General features: G+C 33.6%; 1 protein-coding gene across 2 annotated transcripts in view; it reads left to right on the top strand.

The window, feature by feature from the left end:
• LOC149420586 (G protein-coupled receptor Mth2-like) overlaps window positions 1-26,614 on the top strand; it is a 209,662-nt gene that overhangs the window by 157,505 nt on the left and 25,543 nt on the right. The gene's annotated exons all lie outside the window — the stretch shown is intronic.

The raw sequence follows: 26,614 nt of genomic DNA, 5'->3' as shown, positions 1-26,614 counted from the left end.
CATACTCTCCATAGTAGCCCGCTTGTTCGATGTTCTCGGCTTGGTCGCCCCTGTCATTCTGTATGCGAAATTACTTATTAAGGAGCTATGGCTGTGTAACATTGGTTGGGATGATATACCCCCTGAGAGCGTTATTCAAAGGTTTTCGGCTCTCACACAGGAATTTCCTTTAATTTCGACAGTAAAAATCCCCCGCCATGTTGGCGTCCTAAAGGACAGTACAGTGCTCGTTGTCGCCTTCTGCGATGCGAGCATGAATGGTTATGGCTGCGTGATTTATTTGCACACCACTGATCTCTCTGGAAATATTTCAGTGAGGTTATTGTGTGCAAAATCAAAGGTTTCTCCCACGAGAGTGACAACTCTCGCTCGTTTGGAGCTTTGTGCCGCAGTTTTGATGTCAAAGTTGATACGGACGGTTCAAGATAGTTATCGTGCGCGTCTTTCTATTGCAGGAACATACGCGTTTTCAGATTCTACCATTGCGCTCTCCTGGATACATTCCTCACCGCATCGTTGGTCGGTGTTTGTTAGCAATCGTGTAGCTCAGTGCCAGGAAAATTTGTCTCCGGAAAATTTTTACCATGTCGCCGGTATTGAAAACCCGAGCGATTGCCTTTCTCGTGGCATGCTACCCTCTCAACTCGTTTCACATGATTTATGGTGGAACGGCCCATCATGGATTCGCCACCCACCTTTGGAATGGCCAGTAAAACCGTTTCGCCCCACCAATACCGGTGAAATGCCTGAACACAAAGTTAATGTGCTCACTGCAATGGTTCTGGGTGAACAATCGGTTCTGGGTGAACTGGCCCAGCGTATATCTACTTGGGATAAACTACTAAGGAGTGTCATTTATATTCTCCGATTCATAAAAAAGATATCACCTTCCTCTGGAATTGTCAATAATCTTGTGACTGCTGAAAAGGCTGTACTTCGTTCCGTGCAAAATGCTCATTTTTCAAATGATATTGCTGCACTTCAGAAAGGCAAATTCCACTCCAAAAGGCTTCAGGGTTTGTCTTTATTTCTTGATGAAGACAATTTGTTACGTATCGGGGGACGCCTTTCTAAATCGGACTTACCTTTTGAGGTTAAACATCCGGCATTACTACCTAAACATGACTGTGTTGTAAATCTTATCATAGATCACTTTCATGTCATGAACTGTCATACCGGTCCAGGACTTCTTATGTCTATATTACGTCAGCGCTATTGGATATTAGATGCTAGGACGGTTATTAGGGCAAGGGTGCGGAAATGCAACTGCTGCTTCCGCTCAAATCCATCACATCCTACCCCAAAGATGGCAGATTTACCTTCATATCGTATTACTGAAGCAAAAGCCTTCGTTCACACCGGTGTTGATTACGCGGGTCCTCTACGTATTACGCTTGCTCGTCGGAGAGGACAACATTCGCAGAAGGCATATATTTGTCTGTTTGTATGCCTTGTGACTAAGGCCATTCATATTGAGTTGGTCTCTGACTTAACTTCAAATGCTTTCCTGGCTGCTTTCAGCCGTTTTATTTCACGGCGTGGCCCTGTGTCGTGCTTGTATTCGGATAATGGTACCAATTTTGTGGGTGCAAAGGCACAATTGGATGACCTTTACAAGTTTTTAGTTGAATCGGAATATGAGCCCGCGTTAAAACGAGAACTCGCCAAGCGTCGTATCGAGTGGAAAATGATTCCACCACGCGCACCCCATTTCGGAGGTATGTGGGAGTCTAACGTGAAAAGCATGAAAACTCACTTATACCGAGTGATCGGAAGTCAGCTTCTCACTTATGAGGAGCTTCAGACTGTGTTGGTGCAAATAGAGTGCATAATGAACTCTCGCCCGCTCACAGCCGTATCTTCTGACCCTGATCCGGAAATCATAACACCTGCGCATTTTTTAATGACTACACCATTACAATACTTACCTGCATCTATCCCGACGGGCAGTAAAATTAATTTCGCTCAGCGCAAACGATTATTGGATAGTATGGTTCAGTCTTTCTGGAAAAAATGGCGTGTGGAGTATCTGCACACTTTGCAAGTCAGGCAGAAGTGGGCTACCCCTGATCATCCGATTGAGATCGGAACTGTCGTTCTAGTGGGACAGGAAGATTCCCCTCCGTTGAACTGGCCTTTGGGTGTAATCACTGAGGTCCATCCCGGATTGGACAAAATTGTTCGCGTTGCGACGGTGAAGACACGATTTGGGTTCTTCAAACGACCGGTTATCAAGTTATATCCCCTCCCGACTCAATAATTTGATTACTTCTATTTTTTGTTTTTATTTTTTATTATTTTTTTTGGTAGTTCAAATTATCTCCGACTATGCCTTGATATTCCGTTACAGTTAATTGTACTCTTGTCAGTTGAACTTTATTAAGTTTATACTTTTCGTTCTGTTGAAAGCTTTTTTTTGGTGACTTTCCGACGTAATTCTTGGATATTATATGTGAATAGAGTCACTTGAAATGATTTGACGTTTATTTATTTGTACGTTGTTCTCTTACTTCTTTGCAAGTTCTGAGAACTTCCAAGGCGGGGAGTATGGAGAAGCATTAGATCTAAAACTTAATTTAAAATTATTTTTAATATATAAACATAAATTAAGTAATTAATTTTTAAGATATAGAATGGACATAAAGAGACATCTCTTGTCAATTTCGGATAGTATTTTCTCTGCAGGTGAATGATAAGCAAATTGCGGTCACCTTTTACATCTGTTCAGTGGATTCATCTGAGATTGTGATATTTCGTCAAAAGAGGTCTATTTAAGACAAAAATGAATAAAATATATTTTTTGACAAAATAAGATGTCACAAATCTCGGCTGTGTGTTACAATGAATGTGCTGATTCATCTAAGACATTAATAATTCTTCTCTCTTGTGAGCTGGTTGTTCCTTATAACCTTATCTAGTGCAAATGCAAAGTGATTGCTGATTGCTGCCTGAAACCGAATCTGATGACAAAAATAGAAGACCTCAATTTGTGAATGCCATTCTTGGGTGAGTTTTTCTGTTCATTTGTATTTTGGTGACTGGTTTGTTATTTTTCTCCCTGCAGAGATAATTTATTAATCCACAAATTCATTTTCATAGGGAAATATAATATTCCCTGGATGATCTGTGCTACCTACACGCCAGATCATCATCCACCATATAAAAGAGAAATAAATTAAAAAATGATCTCCGAACTCGAATACTGTTTTATCCATTTGACTATTTCAGTGCGATTTGAATGGTTGATGACTTTTTTGAATTTTTTTGACGCGCTTAAAAATACCGTTTGATTCCCATCGATTTTCAAAATTAAAACATTTTGATTTTAAAACTAAATAAATTACTAACCATCATGCCGTTTCCCGCTGGAGTAGGCATAGAGGACGGTCTTGGCACCCACTCGTTGCTTCAATCACACTCATACATCGTCTTATACTCACCCTTCTGTTATTTTGACTTGACATTACCCGACTCAAGTATTTCAATCACTTGATCGTGCCAATGTCTTCCTCGGGCGTACCTAACTAGGTATACCATTGACATTCGCACCATACACCTCCTTCTACATGCGTCCACTCTACATATCCAAACCATCTAAGCATCTCTTTCTTGCACTCTTTTTTTCGAATTTCCACATTATCACACGGACATGCAAATCCAAAACATTGGATTTTGTCATAGAATCGAAACTCGTCACTTGTCATTGTAGTAATTGGTAAAGAATGCATGGTTTTATTTTGTACTTACGAATGTATAGCGGCCGCTACACTACTCGCTTCGACGCTTCGACGAAGTCCTCGACGAAGTTCGAAGTGCGTGCCCACACACTCGTGTACTTCGCGAGTAACTCAGTCCAACCAGTCAGTGATTGGTTTATTTATGCCGTGACGCTTCGAGTCCTTTGACTCGGGCGCATTTACCGACAACAATCGGAAGTCTTGCGAAGCGAAGCGAAGATGCCCGAAGCGAAGCGAAGTTCGTGCCCACACTATCGTATTTGGTCAACTTCGATCAACTTCGCGAGTAGTGTAGCTGGGCTATATTGATTTAACCCTCTAAAGGTCATAAGCTAAAAACGGATAGTTTTGAGACCAGCAACATTAAAGTCTATATTTCTTTATGTTTACAAGTTATAATCGCCCTTATGGGTTGTAATCATTCTGAGGTAACGCACAGAGGTTTTGAATCGAACCAACCGCCCCGAAGTTCGCACATGTTGTAAACAAAATTTTTAAATCAATTTTTTTACCTAAATGGACAACGGTCAGAAAAAAGACCGCTGGAAAATTTAAAATTTCAAAAAAAAAGCAAAAAAAAATATTTATTATGTTTTTTCTGTTCATCAAAATGAATACAGAATACATAAATAAAACAATTAAGGGCGCATCAGGCGTATCGTTAAAAAAAGTGGTCCTATAAAGGGTTAAAGATGTAATGACGACGTATTGATATTGGTAGCTACTATAATAATACGAGCTATTCGTAGCGCAACCTAGAACCTTCGATACTTCTGCATTGCACCTGGAAGCTTCTAGACTCGCGACGAAAGCGCGCCGATCTAGAATACTCCGGGCGGATCTACAAAGCACTGCGCCTCCAAAAAGCGCGCTGCGTCGCACCACTGATTCAGTTTAGAACTCATAGTCTAGTTCAAGTACTCACGAGCACCTGACGACACTTCGTCTCCGTCGGGATTCATTCGTATTTTCGGCATTTCATTCAGCTTCTATTAAGAGGAAGCTACATGCCAAAATGTGTACATTCTTGGTATACCTTATATCGTAGGTAACAGGCATTAAAATCGCTTGAAAAACGAAGTCTAGAAACGTTCGATTTCAATAAAAAAACTGTTTTTTTATTTATTTTGTAAATAATTTTATAAGAAAGTAAAAAAGTTAATCAAGTGAAACTGTCACAGATAATCTCAGCTATAATACTGTATTTTTAAAAAGTTGTTTCCTTTATGCGTTCATACATTTCTATTGAAAAAAATATTTTTTAGTAGTTTGCATTTATATTTTGTATGGAGTAATTTTTGATTTTGTTTGTATTCTACTCAAGCGAAGCGATAGGAAAATCTTCAACTTATCTAAAGCATATTTTCTGTATTCACAATGTACACCAATTCGTCATAAAGATTAATCAAAATAGTGATTCGGCATTAAGCTTCGCCTTAATTTATCTAAACAACGCCTAGTGGTTTTGTACTTTAGTTTTTCAAGTATTTAACCCACTGCTTTGTATCAATGCATACGTCATAATAAAATGTTGAAAAAGGCAAATGTTTGAGCGGCAACTGAAAATCTAAATTTCAAACGCATAAATGTCTCTTTCCCCACAATTTCGTCAAAATGATTGCATTAAAAATCCTATCACAGTGTTTTAGTGATTCGTACATAATTAATTTCCATGATTTTAACGAGAATTTACACCTGAAAATCCCAAATGTTTTAATAGAGGGGCAACCCCAATTGCTCATTAAAACGTGGTTCATGCAGCGGACACTAAAGTGAACACTCCTAATTACTGAAACATTGGACGCACCCTGAAACCGCGGCGTGTTTATTTGTAATTGAATTTTTTCGTAAACGAAGGGTTACGAACATAATATCTTATATTAAATGTCCCCTTTTTAATTAGCTAATTGTATAGGAGCTACTACTTTTTTCTCTTTATTTGTCCCTTACCCCTCGTATTTATTTAGGTATAGGGAACTAATCACCTTTTAACTGCTATATTTGACGTATTTTTCTCAATTTACATTAATTTTCAGATGTTATTTTGGCACATAACTTTTTTTTTTTTTTTTTTTTTTTTAACAATATAAACAAAAATATATCAATCACTCTCCTAATAAAGCAGCTGCTTGTGTTTAGGAGAGGACAACAAAAATATTTTTACATTTGTTTAAATTAAACAAAAAATATTAGTAATAAAACAAAAAATAACACAAAAAATAACAATAAAAGTAATAAAAATATAGGTTAGTTAATAAATGATTCAAAGAATTTAAAAGGCAAAAACATATTTCTAAACAATAAGTAAAGTTATGAGGTGGTACAAGAGTATTTTAATTTAATTTTTTTTTTATATTTTTCGTAGTTTTCTTCCGATCGTATATCAAGGGGTAATTTATTAAATAATTTTACACCCTTGAATATATAGTGATGTTGTGCTGTTGTGGTTCGTGCTAGTGGCACGGTTAGTCCTCCAACAGATATTATTCTTTTGCTAATATTCAATTGTGGTAAATTATTTTTACTAAAGAAATCTTTATGTATTTGTAGAAGTGCAATTTTGTCATAAATTTTTGTAAGTGGGGGAACCGGGAAATCTTGAAAAACATTTATAGTTGGGTAGTAATATGGCTTTTTTAAGATGATTTTATTAGTATTTTTTGAATAGTTTCCAGTGGGAGTAGGGATGATTTAACTCAAGAGAGGTAATATATTTTAATACGACATTAAAATAATTCCCATGCCTCATTAACTACGTTTTTTTATTATCCTTTCTACCATTGAATTATCAAATGTGTGTTATTTTTTCGACCATTAAATTTAGTTTATTTTAACTATTGGCGAATTTTCAGTCTTATGTATTTCAGTATCATGCAATCCATAAATAATGAAATGCTGTGCGTACCGTAAGTAAAAAAAAACTTACATCGTTACAATACACCTTGTCCTAGACTCGTTATTTTCTTACAAACTCATGATAAAATGTGACAAATAAGAAACACTCTTATCTTTAGTGTGACGGTGTCCTTTTTAACTCGGCCATTTGGAAATTTATCTGTCTGTAAATTTTGTTTGTTACCTTCTGGTTCCGGTTCAAGATGGTGGAAGTGTTGAATTTTTATCCCACCAGAGTTCGCACGATCGTGTTCCTGATAGGAGTTGTCAAGTACCTACTCACAAATCTTATGATTTCAGATGAAATTTAGGTTTTGATTTATTAAATAAGAGAAATTTTGAAACTTCCCTTTTTGGAAGCTAGGTCTACTGTTCACAGAATTACTAGAATATTAACACGATAATTCAATTAATACTCTCAGCTCATCAACCACTCCACCCTATTCTACCTTTGAACTTAAATATATGTCATTTTTCTATTTAATTTAATTTAATTATTAGATTGCTCTAGAGACCGATTTATTCATTTGACATTAAAAATATTTCCCCCGCCTAATTAAACAAGTTATTCCTCACCTATAAATTTCATCACACCTCTCAGTGTCAGGGGATGTGTCAATTATTAAGGTCTATAAAGCAAATAACATTCTCAAGGTTGCAGCTTAATTAAGGGGTTTACCCACCTCGGCGCTCTAAAAAATAGGTATAAAAATTAATTTTGACTCAGTTATTAAATATATAAAGTTTTTTATAAATAATTTAAAAATATAACAAATAATAATAAAAAAATAAAGGAGATATGAGCCATCAAGTAGGACCCTCTTTTGAAAATCTTTGCTGATGGTGTACCTACTTCTTTATGCCAGGCATCGTCTGAAAAAAATTGTTGCCTAGGTAATTTTAAAAAGATATATTAGAAATTTTCTGATTTTATCGAAATTTTTGAGGTAAAAAAAATATAACTTATGAATGTGAATATTAGATATTATAAAAAAAAATGCGTGTTGTAAATTTTAACACAATCGGTCACAAGTAGATCTAGAAATATATTGTACACCAGTTTTAAAAAAGCAGTTTCGAATAAAACGCAAAGAAACAGTACGGCGCGCGTCAGTCTTTGTGATTTTTTTACCGTAATGGTAACGATTTATAAAAGCCATGTTTTTGTTTTCTTATAGCTTGTAATTTTTTCTGTGGCGTCTCTTTTTTCCGCTCGGTCGAAATCTGATTGTAAGTTTCATCGAATTTCATTCATGCCGTCATTGATTACTTCATTTAAGGTTAGATATCAATATTTTCTACTCGAATTACAAATATTTTAACGCATAAAGAAGTGTTCTATTATAATAACATCAGTTTAATTCACTGTTCACAGTTATTTTCCAGAAGATTGTAAATGAATTTCAATGTTCATTCAAATAAACACTGGTAGTGACAGACATATTTTTGACTAGTATGGCGAATTTTCAAAGATTATTTCTTTATTTCTGAATGAATTTTAGTTAAAATGTTATTTTTTTCAAACCTTAGAGATTATCACTACATATTATCATATTATTACTTCATTGTAAATGTGCATTTTTTAGATGAAACAGTTTTATTATTTTTTTTTTAAATTCCCGGGTTACGAATAACCTGACAATATTTGAAAATCTCCTACAACCACCACAGTAAGCTGAAAATGTTGCTTATGTTGTGATGGAGGACTTAGCCAGCCGAGGAATTGAACACACCTCGCCCAAGTGGGACCCAAGCGCGATATCAACTCGGCCATCGACCGGTCAAAATGTTATTTGTATTACTTTTGTGTTACGTTTATTTTACCCAACTATTTAAAAAATACCCTCCGACGTCCATTTTTAAGCTAAATTAACATAGAATTATTTCTAAACAAAACAAAATTATATACGAAAATTTTCAAATAATTTTCTGAGGTAGGTATATAACAATACAATACAATAATGCGGGTGTGAAAGGGTTAAAACCAAACGTTTTTTTAAATTACCTAGGTCTGCCATTGTTGCCACGATGTCCTCCGACTCCTTTGGAGCAATTCTTTCCAATTTCCTTCCCTCTTTAGTCTCCTATCTGTAGTCTCTCATCCTATGGGCCATAGATATTCGTCCTATCGCTACCTGAGTTTCGAGTTTCTTTTCCTAGACATATAAATACCGATTATTTTTTGCAACATTAAAAAGTTTTGAAATTCATTATATTCCTCATTACTTGCAGTTTCTGAAACAAAGTAGATTTTTACGTGATTCTCGGAAAAAGGTATACATACAGTTTTGTAATCTTTCCACGTGAAATTGTTTCCAAAGTTAAATTGGCGAACGCATACGAATGATTTAAATTCCTTTCAATTAATTATGCGACTGTTGGCTTTGATAGAACCTGTTTGCAAGCAACTGAAACCTGGAAAATAGGCATAAATTGAGCTAAACCATCGATTTCGCCAAAGAAATTATAATTTTTCAACATTAAAATTAACACAAGTTTAAAAGATTATCGGCTAGAGTGATTGATATCACGAACAGTTATTTTAGACAAGTACTGGTAATGGAATCACTTTACTTCAAACATATAATACTTTCGATCAAATGCACTTTACCTAGTGAAAACCACACAGGGATGACCTTTAAAACATTTTCATTTATAAATATTAGTCACCACTTTTTAAATTCATTTTTAGAACTTACATTACATTTATTTATAAGCCATGCACACCCAGAATAGACATTGTCTATATCTAAAATGAAAAAAATTGAAATAATTAACTTGACTATTTTATTCAGCTAATACAGTGTGATTGTTCATTTTGAAATAAAAGAATTTTTCCTAGTAAAACAACACTTTATTTATAGTATTTTTCCGACCAAATATTAACATCAAGGAAGAAACGATTCGGTAGACAACTTAGAGGCCTTAGAAATTAAGATTTAGATAAATAGCAGTGAACAAATAACTAATAACCATAAATAGCAGTGAACAAATAACTAATAACCATAAATAGCAGTGAACAAATAACTAATAACCATAAATAGCAGTGAATAAATAATGAATAACCATAAATAGCAGTGAACAAATAACTAATAACCTTAAATAGCAGTGAACAAATAACTAATAACCATAAATAGCAGTGAACAAATAACTAATAACCAAAAATAGCAGTGAATAAATAATGAATAACCATAAATAGCAGTGAACAAATAACTAATAACCTTAAATAGCAGTGAACAAATAACTAATAACCATAAATAGCAGTGAACAAATAACTAATAACCAAAAATAGCAGTGAACAAATAACTAATAACCATAAATAGCAGTGAACAAATAACTAATAACCATAAATAGCAGTGAACAAATAACTAATAACCATAAATAGCAGTGAACAAATAACTAATAACCATAAATAGCAGTGAATAAATAATTAATAACCATAAAAATCTGTCATTCAGTTCTAAATCGAGTATGTTCCTACTCTTCGCACCATCTGTCTCTCTCCCACCCCAATCTTTACTTACTCCTCCTACCCGAGTCACACCTCCACCCCAACATAAAACCTAATGTAAAAAAATCACCATAATTTTATAATACTGTAAAGCTAGAAAAACCTGACGAAGGAACTATGATTCCGAAACCGGTCGAAAAAATACTATAAATAAGGTGGTTTCTTATTAAGTAAAAAATACTCTAAATAAAGTGGTGCCTTATTAAGTAAAACACTATAAATAAAGTTGTGTCTTATTAAGTAAAAAATACTCTTAATAAAGTGGTGACTTATTAAGTTAAACACTATAAATAAAGTGGTGTCTTATTAAGTAAAAAATACACTAAATAAAGTGGTGTCTTATTAAGTAAAATAATCTAAATAAAGTGGTGTCTCATTTACTAAAATACTTTAAATAAAGTGGTGTCTTATTAAGTAAAATACTCTGAATAAAGTGATGTCTTATTAAATAAAATTATTTTGTTGCATAGATCTCTTTGAATTTCACCTTTGTTTTCGGTAATGAATTAATACAAATCTTGTTAGTGAAAATAAACCCACTTTCAGAAACCCGATCGAGCTGAAACTTGGAAGATAGACTCGTTGTCGATGACAATGCATTCTATAAACTGTGGAAATCAAGTACCAAATGCGGACATATACGCATTATTTCTCTGAAATCGGATGACATTGCAGCAATTAATATACGAAATAAATGTCGGTCATACCCGATCGGTATTTGACGAGGTTTTTTTGATTTTTCACAGATTGATTTTTTATTAACTAACATTGTTTAAACCACTATTTTGACAAACAAATATACTTAGGTTTCAGAACAAACGCAATAAGGATGAATTATATTAATTAATTGAGAAAATAAAATGCTATTTTTTATATTGGTTTACTTTAACGTCACTTTAAAAAAAATAAAAATAATAAATTTACACGACTGACAACAAAACCTTTTGGTAGTATCAAAAATCTTAAACAGTGTTTCTGATTGAAATCACATTATTGTAATTTAATGGTATTCGTGGATTAATTCATAAAGTTTTCTGATGAACAAGTCAACATGTCACTAAAATCGATTTGTTATTTGATCTGGTGACAAAGCACAAAGTAATTGAGTTTTATAACCCTCCACGCCTTCTGATACCCGGTCACAGAAATACAGATAGGCCAACACTTCCACCTAATCCTATCGGGAAATTGCGTCCTTCTACGAACGATAGGAAATTAATATTATTATTGATACAGCGTCCATAAACTTCAATCCTATTTCTGTGGCTTGCTTCTAAAAGGGCCAAAGGAAGTTTTTTTATATTTGTTTGCCATTTCATTATCTTCAGGGCCAATGTTACACTAGAAAATCAAACAGGACATGCCGGAGAAAATGGAAAAACCTTTTTAGAAACAAGTTACAGATTTAATCAAAGTGTGATGTGGATGAACACTAGTCAGAGATCAATAATTTATTAATTATTAATTAATTTATAAATTTGTATTGATATTACAGGCGACTAATTATTGCTTATAATAATTTATTACAAATAAATATTTTACATTGTTGTAATATGTGTTTCAAGGAAAGGATCAGATCTTTTTTTTCAAGGAAGAAACTCGGGGTCAAAGTGAACAGCGTAGACGATTGCAGCATTAAAGACGGATGTTTCACAGAATTTGAACAATTCATCAAATTTCAAAGTTGATTTTTTTTTGGTGGATTACAGATTGACGCAATTCTATTACAATACACGTAAAAATAAAAAAATATGACGAAAATATACAAAGCAAGAACTGATATTTTAGAGTTTTTGCCTAAAATGACTTCTGTCAAGATAGAGGTATCATTTAGCAGCACCATACATCTTGTCATGCTATGCTGGACCATTACGTCCGTTCTTCCCTGTGGGATACAGAGCAAGTCGTGGCGTCGACTCTGACGGTATTTGTTCGGTACAAACAATTTAAAGCATTCCAAGAGGTATGGGCTGTCAATGTAATAGTTCATTATTTTAAAAGCTGTTACTTGAAGGGTCCCATTTCTCCTAGATTGGAGACTTTCGTAGTGCGTTTCGGAGAGCAAATCTATGTGATGCATACATCGTGGGTATTCACCATGCTTTCTCATATAAAGATTTCTTAGAATTTTTTTTTGAATTTGTTTTAATAATTCTATGTATTTTTGCTGGTATGGGGCCCAGATAGCAGAAACGTATTCTAATTTTGATCGTAAAAGGAAGTTGAACATCGATGTCATTGCTTCGGGCTTGGAGAATTGTTTGCTTATTCTTATCACAAATACAAGAAGTTTATAACAAGATGATACCAATCCTACTATATGATCTGAAAAAGTAAGTTTGGGATCAAATGTAACCCCGAGATCCCTTATGGATTTTACTGATGACAATATTTCATCATTTAGTTTATAATCAAATTTGATCGGGTTTTTGGAACGCGTATACGTCATAGTGACATATTTTTTTACATTAAATGAAAGTTTATTCTCATATGCCCATGAAGATATTGCGTCTAAATCAAGTTGTAAGTTCATTTCAAGTTATGTGAAGGTTCTATTTAAGTTCTGTTATTATATCATCATTGGCTAGTTGTGATTTAAAACTACGGATTAAAGTGAAAAGTTTGTATTTTTAGTAAATTTTATTGCCACTAATATTTAGATTGTGAAGAAAACCAATATTTCTCTGAGTTATCAATCTAATTTTTTTGTGGAAAAAACGAAAGATGACGAGAGAAACCTGCGTCAAACTGTGTTAATTTGTTTCAAAGCTCGATTGCTCACGGTGAAAATATCCTAGAAATTAAAAATTTAAAACAAAAACAAAACTGTTCAAATTTCGTAACACTAGAACTCATATTTATGTATTTTAACTTATTGACATGCACATATCTTTGTTTTATGGTTACGTTTAAAAAATGGTGCAGATTCATTTGAAAAAAATGAATGAAGGTTTTACACTTCCTCTTTTTTTTATTAAAGTCCACAATTGGGGTTATGTTATCAACGTAACCCCTCATTAACTCCCCACACAATGTTCTGTGTTTGTTTACTTTGCGCCTTCATTACTCGTGTGATCTTCACCCCAATATCGTATTTCTTTCCTGAAACGAGATATGTTTTTTTTTCATAGAATCGTGACGTCAATTAATATGGGTGATATATTTGCCGTTCACTTCTATTCACCAAACACTGACGGAAAATTTCGACAAATATTCAAAAATCTAAAAGTATTTAATAAACAATATTATTTGTACTTATCTCATCTATGGGATGTGTGGGATTGCACTAACCTCCCCACATCCTGGAATAAAGAATTTATTATTATTATTATTAAGTCTATTCACCAAACACTGATGGAAAATTTCGATAAATATTCGAAAATCTAAAAGAATTTAATAAACAATATTTCTACTTATTCAAAACTGAGTGGAAAATCATATGTCGCACAACAACCGACCTTAGAAAGGAGAGGTCACCAAAAGGAGAAACATAATTCAGTTACTTTAGAATTTATTTATTTTAATGGGCTGTGAAAAGTCCGTAAAGGTTCATTTTTCTTTTGAACTAGTTTTATTATCCTTTTTTCAAATACTTTATAGCTTCTTGTTATAAAACTATCTGTCAAACTTTGCACCGTAAATCAAAGAAATTTTTTGTCGTTCTCTACCTATGGGCAAGTGTTTTAGGTAATTCCGTATTACATTTAATTTCTCCCTGTTTACCGCAGGATGATGGTTTAATTTTCGAAGGGTTGAATCAATTTTGTCGCCAAATGTTTACAACACTAATATTGACACTGTGGCCAAAATGCGAAAACACTATCAAAACAATTATCTTAGTAGGTTCCTACCGAGATAAAAGGTGAAAAGAAAAACATGCGAAAACGCAAATAAAAAAAATGTTTATCTATGCGGAGTGTGGTTGTTGTAGAGGTGGATATGAATATGGGACTCGCATGTTCCGATACTGGTGCTGGCAAATGATTTAAGCGGAAGCTACAAGCCAAAAATGTGTATATTCTTGGTATACCTTATATTGTAGGTAATAGGCATTACAATCGCTTGACAAACGGAGTCTATAAACGTTCAATTTCAAACACAGAACTGGTTTTTATTTATTTTGTAAATAATTTTATAAGAAAGCAAAAAAGTTAATCAAGTGAAACTATCACAAATAATCTTAGCTATAATACTGTATTTTTAAAAAGTTGTTTCGTTTACGCGTTCATACATTTCTATTGAAAAATATTTTTTTTTAGTAGTTTACATATATATTTTTTATTGAGTAATTAATTATTTTATTTGTTTTCTACTCAAGCGAAACGATAAAAAACTTTCAATTTATCTAAACTATATTTTTTGGTACTCATAATGCACACCAATTTGTTATAAAGATTAATCAAAATAGTGATTTAGCATTAAGCTTCGCCTTAATATGTTTACACTTAATTAAAAATACAAATTTTGGTTGTGACTCCGTCTATCTGCCAGGACTCCGGTTCAATAAACTGTAGAACTCAGATTTTCGAATTTGAGCGTTTTTTTGGAGAATTCTGATAAGTGATAAAATACCTACCCTTTTAACAAAATGTTATTTTATTTCCATTTTCGAAATTGGCAGGTAACTGATATGTAATGAATTCAGACAAGCGATAAAGTACCTACCTTTATATTTTAACAGAATATGATTTTAATTTTGAAACTGATTTTGCAAGAATTCAGCCAAGTGATAAAGTACCTACCTATAAATACATTACATAAACGTGAATATGTATCCTTGCAATTTATTACAATTATTCTCCTTGTTCTGATGTGTTCATATGTTCTGATGTAACATAATCTTTCAGCTTCACAAATTTAACAAATATAATATTCCGTGATGTTTCACGGATCTGCGCTGGTAATAATATATATTATAACATTTAATTTACTTTTTTTAAAATTATTCTGGCTTTCACCCTTCAGGGGTGTTCTATTATTGAAAGGGGGAAGGCGAATGCATATATTATTTTTGTTTAAATTAGCAAATTTCAAAATTATATAGAAGATTGAGTCGATTTCAGAGATGAGATGTTGAATGGAGGGGAGACAACTTTAGACGAGGCTTGAGAAGGCTTGGAAGAGAGGATATTTGTTAACAGAGAGACATCCAAAAAGTGTGTTCTAAAGTTTTGTCAAGTTGAGTCAAGTACGTGAATTTTAAAAAAGTGAGAGGGAACGCAAAAATGTCCAATCGTCATTGGAACAAGTGAGGTAATATATTTTTTTGAGAAATGGGGGAGTTGTTGAAACCACAGTTTTGATGGGATAGGATAGTCCTTTGTATTGAGACATAGCAGGCTACCTTTGATTGACTAGCAATGTGCCAATATTCTTTCCAAATATTGCGGAATCTATCTATGAGGGTGCAAAAAAATGTCAGATAGGTTAATGTGGTTTATGAGGGTAACAATTGGATTAGAAAATTCATGCTTTGCAAAGGAATCCGCGATACGATGCCAACATGTCCAAGAATCCAAAACAGAGTTACGGTTTTTCGTTTTTTAGTGGCGTAACTACTGATGATTTAAAGCCGATTTCCTGAGCACGGTCACACTGTTGAAATCCAGACCGATGTTGATAACGCAATAAATTAGAATTCGATGTACGCTGGCAATAAATACTACACAGAAAACTTGCTGACATAATTATTAAAAAAAAAACAGGTCTAATTATTCATTTTCCTGTTAAAAAAACGGGATCGCAGGCCTTTAACGGATCAATTGACAGAGTTCCTAACAAATTTCAGTTAGAAGCCAATGTTTTACGAAGACGGCGGAACACGTGTTCATACAAATATTAATTTTAATATTGACATACTGTTAATGTCGCATTCCGTCATGATATTTACTAGGAAAAGAGCACGTGATTTGGATATTTTTGAATTTAATATCAACTTTAATATACATCGGAATTCCGCATGTACTTTTTGACAAGGGAGTTAATTTGTTCATGATGTCATTAGTCATAACTCATAACTAACAACTAAAAAGTTGGGACCGAATCAATTGATCGCGTCTTTAGATGAATTAAGTCTATCGATCGTGTATACTTTTTTTTTCACCTCTAAGAGCATAGTTAGTTCACTCCCATTCATTAAAAATGACATAATCCAAACAGTTGTGCATATCGACAGCTTATCCGACACCTTGGAGGCCGTGCTAAAAATAGCGAGTTTTGTCAACCGGCTGTCGGAATCATATTCTAACCGTGCTCGCAAATATCGCTAACTGATCATAGATGACGGATTTCATCAATATTGTTTTGAAATAGGACTTTATCGATCGTCCGTGATAGACCTCCTTTTTTTATATATTAACTCCACACAGGAGGCCCTGAAGAAAATAATTTCCCTCAGGGCCTATGTCATCTTTGGGGATGCTGTGTGGAGGGTTGTTTTGTGGAGAGGAAGGAGTGAACATGGGTCTTGAAGAGTCCCATGTTGTAGGAGGGAGGAAACACAGAGGCCGGCAGCTCGTTCCACAGCCGAGCTGTTGAACTTAAGAACTTAAGAATGACAGGTTCCTGGTCTACTGTCAGTAGAAGATACTTGCAGTATCGCCTTGGATAAAAATCACCATTCAAGCTCGCAAAGCTACTTATAATGATAAAATCTGAATAATACTTTTTAAACCCCTCTCTTCCCCATATTATTTCTCTCCTCACTTCCTTCACAGCCTCCAATTTTTCATTAAATGGGAATGCCATAGCTCCACTAACACCGGGCGGTTGTTAACATTGTGCCGCATTACACAAAAATATACACTAAAGTTATGAAATACCTTCATAATTTGTTTAATTGCAAACATGATAATATTAATGATTTTCCGAAAATAATAATTTCCCAAGAAACGCGAGATAATCACCGCACGAATTGCTTTTTTAGCAGTAGTTGTTAAAAGAAATACGTATATTTATTATTCTTAATGAAAATAAATGTCTGAAAGCACGCAAAAGGAAGTGTATGAATTATGGAAAAAGTTTCTTAAAACGATGAAGTGATAACTTCAAGTCGAAATTATAACTTCAACTTGAAATATCTCAGCCTTAGTTCAAGATGTTATCTATTTTCAATTTGTTAATTGAATACGAAATAATATAAGTAACGCAAAGGTAAACGCTTTGATTTCGATATCGATTTTGATGTTCACAATGGTTTTAGATATTCGACGTCTCTTCAATTTTATAGTAACCAGCCTGTTAGTTTCTATCAAATAATACGTATTCGGGCGAATTCCTTGGCAAATGGTCGATTTATTTCCTATCTCATTTGGAGAAGGCATAAAAATAAATCTTACTTACGTCGTAATCAATAGATATTTTATTGGTACCAACATTATTTATAAATTTAGCTTTGTTTGTGCCCAATGAATTGTGAGCGTTTTAGAACTCCCCAAAATAAACACAATCAAAAAATATTATTCCCTGTCAATCGAATAGTTACTACACAATTGTGAGTCGTTACTCGCTTGGAACTAACAATACACGGAAAAAAAGTGATAGCATGTCAAATTTCTGATAAAATATTAGTCATTCAGAATATATCGAGAGCACGTGTGCTTTTCCTAATTAATATCATGACGGAATGCAACAATATCATTATGTCAATATCAATATCAGTATTTGTATGAACACGTGTTCCGCCGTTTCATTTATTATTAATTCATTCGATGAAGGCCTTCACTACCGTTTGTAACAGGAAAACGAATAATATAACAGTTGTTTTTATAAGTAAACAGTATTTTATATCAGTAAGTTTTCTCCGTGTATTATGGCGTCAGCTCAATTTTTTGTAGACGTTAACAAAGATATTTCACAGCTCCATAGATCATGATGGAATCTTATCAGAATATTTATCTTACCAGAACTCACAATTCAAAAGTTTTTCAACTTAAGACAAACTTTATAAATTTCTGCTTTCCTGTAAAATGGCTCATATTATAAATAGCAGAAAATGCTTGGTTTTTACGGTTCCATGATAACTCAAAACAGTGACATTTCAACACACCTTTAAAAAGTGATATAAAGTCATTAGAAACGACGAAAAAAAATAATTAAACCTAACCTAACCTACTTAACCCAGTTAATAAAGTATTTGTTTCATCACTTTACATGACGTGATGTGATGAATTATCATTGTGATGATACAATACAATACAATACAAAGATGTGATGAATTATCATTGTGATGATTTATCCGGTCACCGGTTTTTACACATTTAAATTTGAAAAGTTTACCACACACCGCACGGTTACTGAAATGCTATTTTATATTTGAGATTACAGAATCAACTCAAAAGTACTAAATGTTAGCTTACATTTAATTTTTGCTGAGTGATTAGAAAAAATTTAGGTTTAGGTGTTTTAGAAGATTTTGAAAAAGTAATTTAGGAATTTAATTTTTTTTTTATTATTTTAATTTTCAGGAGCCACATATGAGCAAAATTGTCCGAAACCAGTGGGACTATCATACCCCGGATTAAATTAAAGATTAACGATAGGCACCTTCCTCTATCCCATCTCCTTCCCTTTCCCACTACCTTCAGACTCACAACACACCCCAATTGGGGATGCCATAGTCTCACTGGCTCCAATCTAAAAGAAAAAAAAATTTAACTATATAGCAGGATAACTGTGATGGAAAGCTAAGATCTGAGGTAACACTGAACAAGTTTTAAAAACTTGACAACCTTCCCTAATCGGGGATACTTTAGTCTGACTGCCTCCGTACGGTTGGGAGCAATTGAGCAATCTTACTCAGTATTTACATAAAAAAATAATTAAAAAAACATTGGATAAGGAATCTAAAAGAGTAAGAGGATGAGGAAGTTTAGGAAGTATCTGGCTTTTCAGATATAATCAATAAACATTACAAAAACCGTTTTAAACAAAGTTTCGATCATAATGGTGTGCTCTCACCAGGACGGTATAAAGGTAATCTTCCACCTAGGAAATGAAAAGATTTTTTTATTTAATTTTTATTTTTAACCGATATACAAGGACACAATATAACCTTTAATTGGCAGGACATTAATTAAAACAAATTTCGCGATTACAAAAATAAGTACAGTAAAAGTAAACGCAGCTAAGTTTGTGTGTACTTTAGCTGTGTGATAACAAACATCCTTAGATTGGTTACAGTTTGTTGGCAGGATGTGTGAACAGTAACCATTGCGGTTTCCTGGCGTTCCCTTTTGCCTTCAAGTATTCACACAAAGGATGGCGATGTATTTTATGAATACTAAACACATTTAATGGCATTATAGTGCAAGCTGATCTCATCTCTGTTTATAGGAAAGAATATATTGATAAATTTAACTGTTAAATTTTATATTTAAATACATCTAGATAAGTAAGAGTGACACGTCACATAATAATCATGTATTAATTAGTAAATAGGTATTAAAACAGGAGAAGCAAATTGTACCTACCAAATTATGAAAACCTTTTCCGCTACAAAAGATACAAACTAAAAAGTCTTGTTAATTTTCCAAATGATTCAAGGTACGTTACCTACTAGGTATATTACATTTTAAATACAAGTAGGTAACACAGATAGTAAAATCAATATTAATAAAGTAACGGGAGGTATATAAAAATCATAATAGATCATGATTTCCCCTCCCCGAGCTGAACAGGAGATGTTAGTGAAAACCCTTAAAGGGAAACCTCCATATATCTCCGTGCCATAAGGCCCCGTAGTACGCGTTTAAAGATGGTTTGAAAGGAAGATATGTAAATTCGAATGTTGGAGGGAGTGCGCTAATATTAAAATACCATAATAATTAATCGAAAATGGTGAAAATATTTAATAACACGACTCGTTTGAAATAGAGCAAAAATCTCGGACCTTATTTCGGACCTTAAAAACTTACAGAGTTGATAAACTTGTTATAAATCGGTAGAAATTGGGTATACGCAGTCTTAGGAGAGTCTCCTTCGGAAAATAGACTTTTACTAAGCACCAACTATTTTAAATAGACTCATATTATATTATGAATGTTAGTAAAGGGTTTTCCAATAAGAGTTGTTATTTTAAATAGCCCGCTATTTCGGTAGATGTTACTTATGAAGCTTTCATTTTCAACATTTGACAAGTAAAAACTACGCCATTAATAAAAATGGAACAATACACGCTTCAACAACGCATTGAAATTATTAAAATTCACTTGAGTGAATCAAATGCAAATCATCTTGAGTGATGAGGCCCATTTCCACCTCGGTGGCTTCGTCAACAAACAAAATTGTCGCATTTGGGGCTCGGAAAACCCAAGAATTATTGTTGAATAGCCTCTCTTTCTCCAAAGTTTGACTGTTTGGTGCGGTTTATGGTCCGGCGGAGTGATTGGACCTTACTTTTTAGAAAATGAGGCTAGAGCAACAGTTACGGTGAATGGATTGCGCTATCAAGAGATGATTAATGATTTTTAAGGCCGGAATTGGATGGTATTGATCTGGCCAACGTTTGCTTTCAATAAGACGGCGCTACGTGCCACACAAGCAACGAAACCATTGATCTTTTACGATTGAATATCAAAATAACACCTCTTATTGGAAAACCCTGTATATCTTTATTTAAGTAAATTACGTAGTTCTGAAGTTTCCGCATATAATAAAACGTTGTTATGTAAACGAGTTGTGCTGTAGATTTGGTACTTTTAGATTGTTTTAAGTGTTAATTTGGTTGTGAGATTTTGGCAGTACAGTTGTTATTTAAAACGTATTTTAAAATTAGTTAAGATAGTGGATGGTCTCCATAGCATAATAGTTTAAGCAATTAGCTTTGAGTCGGGAGATTCGGGCTCAATTGCCATGAAAGCATCAAAATAAATCTGTGCGCTACTAGTCTGCGTTGTTATGATATGTACACTTTTGTAAATACTATCAGTATCGCCTCGGAGGAAGACAACCATTCAGAATCGAAACGTTACTTGAATTGCATTATTCGTGTTTGGTGAATAGTCCGGTAACTCCAATTTTGCTTTCCCCCATCTTGTTTCCCTCTCTACACCCTTCTCCCTCATAACATACCCCAATTGGAGATGTAATAATCCCACGGTCTTTGAGCAGTGGGGATTAACTTAGGGTGTTCACATTAAAAAATTATTTTGACTGTAATATTATACAAAAAATACACAACTGCTAAAGCAAAGAACACTTTAACATGAAAAGTAATAATCGGCATGGTGATATATTTTTTTCATCTCTAAAAAATGGATCTTTAATCCCACGCTTATGTTCTGCCCCTGGACGAAATAAATGGATGAAATAATGCCACACTTATGTTTTACGGCTCAGATTTTTCAAACGGAGAGAAACTTATTACATTATTTATCCGAACGAGAAAGAAAACCATTTCAAACACTCGTCTTTAAGACCGATCAGTAAACAAAGCTTCGCCAGAATTTCAACAGAAATTTTTCTAAATGTTGATGTAATCGGCTACGTTGACATTAATGACGATGTTGAATTGAGTTCCTAAAGTTGTTCCCGGTGATGAAAAAGTTGTCAATTTTGACATATTTGACCATTTGGATAATGTCGACGACAAAGTTCTTCATCTTCATTCACTTGTTCGAACACGTGTTCCGACGTGTGTTCCGACATCGTGATAATGTATTAGAAATGTACTAAAAGTTTATCAGGAAACCTGCTAATTCATTCGTTAAGGGTCTAATACTGTTTTTAACCGGATAACCGTTGATGTGAAGAGATTCTTAGTAAATTAGCAATATTATTTTTTTCCGTGTACTAGTTATTTAGTGGAAGTGGAAGTGGAAAAGTGACTATTGTATATTATTAGCATATACTACTCTAAATAATATTTGTCTTATCTCTAACATTGACATTTTTTCGGATTCACTGCCCAAATTCAAACGTGGCATCATGTCAATAATTTAAAGTATTCAATGCGCATACATACAGACACACACACAAACACTCACACATACATTACACACGTCACACACACACATATAAACTACACAAGTCACCTGGTAATTAAGGAATAAACATACCACTTAGCAGACATTACAAGGAAACATATCATAGGTACACAACATAAAGTATCTTATTCCTGTATATAGTTTCATCTCTGTAAATCATGTACTGTTTGTTTCTATAATATAAAATAAAAAAAAAAAGAATTTTACCTGCTTGACTCTTGAAAGAAGGGTGGTTCATCCGATCATCAAACCATTATCACCAGATTGATTGTCATCAAAACTACAGGTTTTTATTGAATTAAACACTGCGTGTTACAATGTTGGTATATGGTGTATTTGCCACTAACGTCAGGTCATACCACATTGTATGTAAACATATATGTCACACACGTTGTCTTACATTGAATTTATAAAAATAGTACATCTCGTGTAAAAGACTCATCTCGGGAATTACGTACCAATTGTACCAGAGCATTAAGGTTTCCTTTGATACACCTGTGACCTGTGTGTAATGTGACCCTCCCCACATTACCTGTGACCTATCCCACAGCCAGCGGTAATACTACCCTTCAGACATCGTGGCGTGTCAGGGGAGTCTTTGCAAAAAAACACATCCACCAAAAGCCTCTATTTAAATTGGGGGTAGTTTGTTTACACTCTATCCTCATGGAAACGGCTGGAAAATTGACGGAATTAACCGACATATGAGTCAAAGCCACACAAATAGAACACCATTAAGTGTTGCGCAAGGTCACAAGATAAAATAAAACAAAATTCAAACATGTTCTTGAATAAAAATTAAATTTACAAGAAAATGATTATTTCTCTTTGCACACCGGAGGCAACGGTTATTTTTTATGGGGATTCATTCTTCAAAACAAACTCTCCAAAAATAAACTCTCTTCATTCGGTTCCTAGAAGTTATCCTTTATTTTTAACTTTAAAACTTTTGCTTCTCCTACCGTGGCGTAAGATACCATATTAATTTTTGCCTTTAAATTTGAATTAAAAACGTGACAGTGACCACAACAAAGGTTTTAAACGTAGGATTCTATCATTTTTAGAAGGACAAACAATCCCGGGATACGAATAACCAGACTTTTCCCTACTCACAGATCAGCTGTAATTGTAGACTGTGACATGATGAAGAACTTACCTTGAACTCACGACACCATGCGAAGCCGACACTCCATTCCATTCGACCACCAACCGACCTGCTTATTTTATATCAATGCCAGGTACACACACATGCTGTAGTTACATTACACATTAATTTTCCCGAAGGTTCAGCGTGAAAAACCAAGGTCTCACAGCCCAGGAAAAACCGGAGCGTGTATTTCATACCAGTTGTTTTAAGTTTATATAGAGCTAACTGTTGCATATAGTATGTTTTTCGTAAATAACCTGCGTGACTGATAGCTATTCGTCTCTAGAACAATTCGCATTCTGCCAAAGAGAAGGAAAATGGTATAAATTCGCTGTTTGAAAGCTCACACGCTAAAATAAAACACCGCATAGTCCATAATTAGCGGAGACAAAATTCAATCCCTGAGTCATAAATATACAAGATTTATGATTGGATTGGCCTGACTTTCAATATGCATTTACAATTTATTTAAATTACATTTATTTATTTAATTTAAATAGATCCTTCAAAGTTTAAAATCGAAAGAGTTGTCAAACACTCGTAAATAGCTTCAAATCTGGGACGCACATTGTAACAGAGAGAGAACGTTACAAGGGAGCTTTTAATGGAAGGACCAAACGTGTTGGTTATTTTCATCATTGACAAAAAAGGCAACAAAGCAACCTTTAAAATTATTTTGGTGTTTTAATGTTCCATCGCACACAACACGAGTTACGTAAATTTAAAAGAAAAATGTTTGAATAAGTAAGAAGAACCTGTTTATTTAGAACTGGTATTTATACTGGTATTTATAAAAAAACAACAAAAATTCCACAAAAAAAAACATGTAAAATATACCTTTATATTCTAATCTTTATCATTATGTGTAAATATGTACCTACCTAGTACTTTAAAATTGAAATGCTACCCACGCAGCAGTTAATCTTATGTTTAATTGGATATTTTATTTATTCTATTTCTTCTCTTTGTTATTCATATTTATAAAAAATATGTTAGTAAGCTAAGGCACCAGTTAAAAGTACATATACCTATTATCTAATTATTATTTTAATACTATACTTCTCAAACAACTTATCAAAATGTTAATACTCATCTTAATTTGACTGTCCTAAAACGAGAATCCTCTTATATGGGCAGACAAAACATTTCTTAAATAATGTATGTAAATGTATAATCTTTTACTAAATAAATAAAAATAAAATAAAATAAAAAATATAGACCAATTAAAATAAAAGCATCGTTCAAATTACGGAAGTAGTTGTCTTGCAAATTAAACAGCGGGAAACTGTTAACATCAATCAATTGATGCAGTTATTCATATTTATAGAGTTAATTTCATTTAAGTAGCCACGTACTACGCAAGTGCTTACTAATATGAATGTTACTTTATATTATCGCTCAAATGTCGTCATTATAATACTATAACGTGTTTAACAGATAGCAAGGTTAATTTTAACGAGGTCTAGCACTTATGGTCAGATAGCGATATTTGCGAGCACGGTAAGATTTGATTACGACAGTCGGTAGACAAAAGTCGATACTTTTGGCGCGACCCCCAAGGTGTGGGATAAGCTGTCAATATGCACGACTGTTTGGATAATTTTGTTCGTTATGCAAAATAACTGACTTATTATATATAATAGGGTGAACTAACTATGCTCTTAGAACTGAAAGAAATACATATACGTATATACGATCACTATAATTAATTAGTCCAAGACGCAATCAATTGATTACGTTCGAGCATCGAGAAACAAAAGTTGTTAGTTATGACTAATAACTTCATGAACTAATTAACTCTTTTTTTTAGTGTCATAAAATACATGCTGACTGCCAATGTATATGTTAATATTTCAAGTCAACATTAACAGTTTATTAGCATTTTTAACTTTAAAGTAGCCGTCTGATGTTTATGAATGTCAATTCGTAGAGAGATGCGCCAGTCTATATCAATTCTGATTTATTGCTTTATCAACATCGGTCTGGATATCAATCAACGCAACCGTGTTCGAAAAATCGGTATAAAATCATCGGTAGTTGCGCTTATCAATCCGATATTATAAAGTTATTGATATCACTGAAAAAATGAACTTGGTAGGTATGCAGGCTAGAATTGAGTCGTTTTAAAAGTACAGAGGATAAAGTAGTGTACGTACTCAAATTTTAAAACATTTTAAGAGTTTTCTTTTTTCGAGTTGTTTAATCGATTTTGCGACAAAAATTAAGCATATGTTTACATAACCTAGCAGAGCCAATTAGTAGGTAAACAAATTTCGCTGTGTAATCCCATGAGTAAATCACCCTCCACAAACAAATCTCTCCGACAAAACAGCATACGTACAACATAATATGAATATGTTGCGCCGTGTTATGTTGCGTCGCATTATGTTGTAAACAGCTTTGTCCAGAGCTCATCTTGTAACTTAAGACCTACCTTAAGGGTTTAATTAATGAGCTTCGTAACTTAATACGTATTAAGTGTCGTTAAGTTCACATCACAGAGAAATTAAAGCTTAAGTACCTTTGACTCATGACACGTGTAGGTACTCGGATTCAATGGGTCAAATGCAAAGTTACCTAAAAATCGTATTATCATTTTGTAGATTTGAGACTGTGACTTAAAACCATGTATGATAGTGTGAGAAATGTGGCGATCCGCAAAGAGTGCAAGGCTGATGTAAGCGTGATGAGTAAGATTAAGAAAGGGACGCTTAGATGGTTTGGGCATGTAGAGCGAATGAGCGAAGAAAGGAGTGTAAAGAGAATATATGATGCAAATTCGAATGGTAGCAGAAGTCGGGGACGAACGAGTGAATCAAATATTGTCTCTGTATTGCAATGGAACATTTTTGAAAGGATGACGAAGGTTGTCCCGGTTTTTGCGGAATACCTGTTAAAATAATATATAGGAGTTTTTTTGATTTAATACTAATCTTTTAATAAGATGACTAGTTCGCTTTAGTTTTGCCTAGCAGGTAGAGGAATAAAAAAGTAAAATATTAAGAAAAAGCTGCAAAATTTGTTTTTTTTAACTGAAAAAGCTGTATTAGCATAAGTTTAAAGTAAAAAAATCAATATTAGTTGAACATAATATTGTTAATTTCATAATATATCGACAAAAATGACGTAAAATAATTAGGTCCCAATGGCTGAGTTGGTTCAAACGTTGTCCCAGAGATGGTGGAGATCTTCCGTTCGATTCCCTTTTGAGATCACTTTTTCTGTGTGTCTTGTTATGTTTCATGTGTCGTTAAAATATTCTAATATTGTCTTGAAAATTTTCTAATATTCTCAATGAAGTATAATAATAAGAATTGTTTTCTCATTTATGCTTAGTAAT

This window comes from Hesperophylax consimilis, chromosome 10 (genome assembly GCF_061612785.1).
Source record: "Hesperophylax consimilis isolate HC1 chromosome 10, BYU_Hcon_1.0, whole genome shotgun sequence".
In the NCBI taxonomy this organism is placed as follows: Eukaryota; Metazoa; Arthropoda; class Insecta; order Trichoptera; family Limnephilidae; genus Hesperophylax; species Hesperophylax consimilis.
Note: the sequence above shows the minus strand (reverse complement) of the source record. Positions and strands in the feature narration are given on the sequence as shown.